This window comes from Mauremys mutica, chromosome 1 (genome assembly GCF_020497125.1).
Source record: "Mauremys mutica isolate MM-2020 ecotype Southern chromosome 1, ASM2049712v1, whole genome shotgun sequence".
Lineage (NCBI taxonomy): Eukaryota > Metazoa > Chordata > Testudines > Geoemydidae > Mauremys > Mauremys mutica.
In genome coordinates, this window is record NC_059072.1 from 365,470,951 (window position 1) to 365,476,379 (window position 5,429).

A 5,429-nucleotide genomic window follows, 5' to 3' on the forward strand; every position below is an offset into this window, starting at 1 on the left:
TAGAATTGTAAAAATATTAGGGTTGGAAGAGACCTCAGGAGGCATCTAGTCCAACCCACTGCTCAAAGAGGACCAACACCAGCTAAATCATCGCAGCCAGGGCTTTGTCAAGCTGGGCCTTAAAAACCTCCCTAGGTAACCCATTCCAGTGCTTCACCATCCAATAGTGAAATAGTGTTTCCTAATATCCAACCTAGACCTCATCTTAGGGACCCCCCCTTCAGGTACTTGAAGGCTGCTATCAAATCCCTCCACCCTCACTCTTCTCTTCTGCAGACTAAATAACCCCAGTTCCCTCAGCCTCTCCTCATAAGTCATGTGTCCCAGACCCCTGATCATTTTTGTTGCCCTCCGCTGGACTCTCTCCAATTTGTCCACATCCCTTCTGTAGTGGGGGGACCAAAACTGGACACAATACTCCAGGTGTGGCCTCACCAGTGCCGAATAGAGGGAATAATCACTTCCCTTGATCTGCTGGCAATTCTCCTACTAATACAGCCCAATAAGCTGTTAGTTTTCTTGGCAACAAGGGCACACTGCTGACTCAAATCCAGCTTCTCCTTCCACTGTAATCCCCAGGTCCTTTTCTGCAGAACTGCTGCTTAGTCAGTTGGTCACCAGCCTGTAGTGGTGCATGGGATTCTTCCGTCCTCAGGGAAGGACTCTACCCTCTGCTAATAAAGCAGGGTCCCGTCCCCCCCCAAGTTTAGTCTGTTGCAGAACTGGCTGAATTCACAAGAACCAGGAACCAATTTTTCATGAGAACTTCCCAGCCCACAAGATGGCTCGCCAACTAAAGGATCCAGAGGGCCTCTCCCCACTCTGTGTTATCCTGAAAGTCTTTTGTCTCTGTTCATAGGCAGGTCAATCCTGTCTGCTGTAATGTTCCTTCATTTACTCTCTAACTGGTGTTGATTATTTGAAGTTGTCTCTGATGGTTTTCTATTGATCATCTCCGGACAGAGAGTGGCTGGAAAACTGAGCCTGGCATTACATCTCCAGCTAACCAGCATGGGGTGACGACGCCCTCCTGGAATGGCCATCACCTAGATATACTGCCCTGGTGACTAACTTCTCCTCCAACTCCATAAAGCTCACTGTCAATAGCAATATGTTGTTCTTTAACTATTACCCAGACATGCCTTTTGCAATGGTTATGAAGTTTGACAAGTTACAAGCTTTCTGCACACACCTTACATGCTATTCTTTATGGGTCAATATTCCGTAGACTTGTGTGTGGTGTAGTGAGTGTGTCAGGGCTGAGATGAGAGCTGTTTGCAAAGAACAGGGAACTCTTTGCCGGGGGCCTCAGTGTCACAAGGACCTTTCTAAATAACGTACAAAGGGAGAAATGATCAGATGAAACAAGTGAGAGGAGGAAAGGGTAATTCTCTGCTGATCTTAACCACCTGAGCCAGGCACAGAGGCAGGTCCCTGGGGCTCCGTGCTGGCTCTGAGCTCCCCCTGGGAGCAGCAGTATAAATATCCCTGAGCTCCCTCTGGGAGCAGCAGTATAAATATCCCTGTACCTCAGCCCCGGTCAGTGCAGATTCCCTGCCCCCTGCAGCTCCCTGACCCGGTCACAGGCAGAGATTCCTCCTCCCCAGCTGGGGCCGGAGCCTGGTGAGTCCCCAGAGCAGTACCATCCTGTCCTGGTCAAATCTGGGCAGTGTGTGTGTTTAATACCCCGTCGGCCTCTCCCTCCATGTGAAGAGAACCATGCACACTTGGGGTAACCAAGCCGAGATTTTCCCCAAGCACTCCAGTCAAAGCTCACTGGTTTTAGATTATAACAGAACAAGTTTATTAATAACAAGCAGCGGCTGGTCAGTGAGCCTGCATGGAACTGCAGCTGGGTGTGTCCCTACGTGTGTGGATGCTGGTGTAAGTGTAAGATCGGGAGCAGGTCTGCAACAGTGTGAGAGGGAGCGTAGACTGGTGGGTCAGAGGGCTCAAAGAAACCCCAGTTCCACATGGCCCCTCGGGGGAACCCGTCACACTGTAGCAAATGCAGTCCAGTCCTAGCCGACACTCGCCTTCTCACTGATTGTCTCTTTTGCTGTTAGTTCCTGGAAACTGAATAGAAGATCCAAGTGATGGTGCATGATGCCAGCTGACAATCACACCTTTTTTGCCCCCGTGACCTACATCCTGACCGGCATCCCGGGTACGGAGGAGTCTCATGTCTGGATCTCCATCCCCTTCTGTCTGATGTACGTTGTGACACTTTTTGGGAACTCTCTCCTACTATTCATCATACTAACAGAACGAAGCCTCCATGGGCCATGTATCTATTCGTGTCCATGCTGGCCGCTGCTGATCTGCTGTTATCTACCACGGCAGTGCCCAAGATGCTGGCTGTATTCTGGTTTAGAGGGGGGGAAATTTCTTTTGCTGCCTGCCTGACCCAGATGTTCTTCATCCATGTCAGTTTTATTGCCGAGTCGGCCATTCTGCTGGCCATGGCCTTTGATCGGTACGTTGACATCTGCGATCCCCTGAGATAACACCATCATACTAACCAAGTCTGTGATCGGAAGGATGGGGCTGGCAGTTGTCACAAGATGTTTCTGTTTCATTTTCCCTGTCACCTTTCTCGTGAAGCAGCTGAAGTTCTGCAGAACAAACCTCCTGCCTCACACCTATTGCGAGCACCTGGCCATAGCCCGCTGGCCTGCGATGACATCACCAGTCAATGTCTGGTATGGTATAGCCATGGCTATTTTAATAATTGGTTTGGATGCTGTGCTCATTGCTTTGTCTTATGGGCTGATCCTCAGGGCCGTCTTCCTGCTCCCCTCCAAGGACGCCCGGCTCAAGGCTATCCGCACCTGCAGCTCCCACCTCTGCATCATACTGATGTTCTACATCCCATCTTTTTTTCTCCTATTTTGCACACCGATTTGGGCACATCATCCCAGGTTATATTCTCAACCTTCTGGCCAACCTCTATGTGCTCATTCCCCCCATGTTAAACCCCATTGTTTATGGGGTAACAACAAAAGTGATCCTGAAATGGGTGATCAATGTGTTTTCATCGGTGGTGCAGCAGAAGTTCTCCGCTGATCTAAAGCAGGACACAGAAATGCTCTGGGACTTGGAAATTAAACCCAAGTTTTCATTGGAACTATAGGGATGTTTTTATTATGTACTTCCACTGCGTAAGTTCGAAAGCTGGTCTCTCTCGTTAACAGAATTTGTTTCCAATGAAAGCTATTTCCTCCCCCTGTTTGTTCTCTCTAATATCCTGGGTCACACATGGCTGCAACACCACAGCGCCACTGCCACAGAAAACAGCCAGACTGAGTGAGACTTGTTCTAAGTTGAAGGGAAACAACAAAACAAGAAAGCACAAAGGTAAAATCACTTTGTGAGAGCAAGAGCACGGTGTGTGCTCCTCTGTGACAAGCTGCATCCGAGCTGCACTCTTAATGGCCAAGGAAAGCAGCAGCCAAGGGGGACGTGCCATACAGCCATGGGAAGTGCACTGTGCTGCACATTGGGAGACGGGAGCTCTAGTGTTCCTTTCTGGCACTGACCTGCTGTGTCACCTTGGGAGAGTTTCTTTCCCCCTCAATTTTCTCATTGGCAAATGAGCACACTTTGGGGTCAGCATGGAAGTCAGGAGCAAGTGTCCTCAGGGGTGGCTTTGACTGTGTCATCATGGGATTCCTTTACCTGGAGATCCACCCTAAGAGGAACATGGCTCGGGCAGCAAACACCCCCCCAAACCACCCCATGGCAAACATGGTGATTCAGTGTTTAAGCAGGCCCTAGAATTTCAACTAGTCACCCCTGTATTTAGCCCAATACTTGTGTTTGGCTAAGGCACCCCCACAAAGATATGAGAACTCCTGAATCCTTCTCAGGGTCACTGCTTTTGCCGGCCTCAGTTCCCCATTCCGTAGCCAAGGCCTGCATCCCACGGACCTTGTATTTGGCTGCACTATGGATCATTTCGCGTGGATGGGCCCGGCTTAACCCAGGCTGATCTCAAGCTCTTCCCTACACAGGTGGCTTTGTGGGGCTGACCGAGTGGGAGAGAGGTCAGGGGGTGCTGTGGCCTGGTGCAGTGGGTGAGGGACTTATTTGCACGTGCTCTGTGATGCACTGACCATGTGAGAAAGAGAGAGTGTGATTAGCTGTTATCTTACCCCTTGCTAGTGGATTGTTTTGCCACTGAGGGTAATTTGATGAGTCTTGAGTAACCATCTGCTAGTGCCACAAAAATGCTGCAGGAAACTATTTCTACTTTTATTCCCACCTTCCATTCCTGGAGCGTTGGAGTAGAAATGTCGCACAGGAACATAAAAATGGCATCTACTGGGTCAGACAAATGGTCCATCTAGCTCAGTGTCCTATCTTCCGACAGTGTTTAAATGCCAGGTGCTTCAGGGGAGTGAGCAGAACAGGGCAATCATCATGTGATCCATCCCCTGTCTTCCCATCCCGGCTTCTGGTGGGCAGAGGTTTTGGGACAACCAGCAGCATGGACTTGCATCCCTGACCAGCGTGGCTAATAGCCATTGATGGGCCTATCCACCCATCAACTTATCTAAGGCTTTTTCAATCCTTTCCCATCACAAACATCCCCTGGCAGTGAGATTTCCATAGGTTAGCTCTGTGTTCCATAAAAAAAATACGTTCTCTTTTTTGTATTAAACCTGCTGCCCTGGTTTTTGCATTGTGTGAAAAAGTAAATAACATTTCTCCAGTCACTTTCTCCGCACCCGTCATGATTTTATAGACCTCTGTCATATCCCCACCCTTAGAGGGTCTCTTTTCTAAGCTGAACGTCCAAGTCTTTTTACTCTCTCCTCAGATTGAAAGCCATTCTCTACCTTTAATTGTCTTTGTTGCCATGTCTCTGACCCTTTTATTTCTGTATTTTATCGATCCTGCAGCAGAAGCTTCCTGCTGAGCTAAAGTAGGCTACAGAAAATTCTTTGGGACTTGGAAATTAAAGCCAGGTTTTCATTTGAACTCTAGGGGTGTTTTAACTATGTACTTCCACTACGTAAGCTTTGAAAGCTGGTCTCTCTCGCCAACATAATTTGGGTCCAATGAAAACTATTTCCTCCTATTTCTTTGCTCCTTAATTTCCTCTGTGGCAAAGTGAGCACACTTTGGGGCCAGCATGGAAGTCAGGATCAAGTCCCCTCAGGGAGACAGCGCAGGGATTGCATGGCCCTTGTCCGCACAGCCCAGAACCCGAGCAGGGGTGGCTTTCACTGTGCCACCATGGGCCTCCTCGACCTGGAGATCCACCCCATCAGTACATGGTTTCGGGCAGCACAGACCCCAACACACCACCCCACAGCAAACATGTTTAAGGCCAGAAGGAACCACAGTCTGACTTCCTGTATAACACAGGCCCTAGAATTATACCCACTCGCCCAAGTATTGAACCCAATAACTTGATTTTTGTT

The 5,429-nt window shown here is 49.1% G+C and overlaps 1 pseudogene; it reads left to right on the plus strand.

Annotated features, from left to right (window-relative positions):
- Nucleotides 1-2,106: 2,106 nt before the first annotated feature.
- Nucleotides 2,107-4,926, plus strand: LOC123374605 (annotated as a pseudogene).
- Nucleotides 4,927-5,429: the final 503 nt, after the last annotated feature.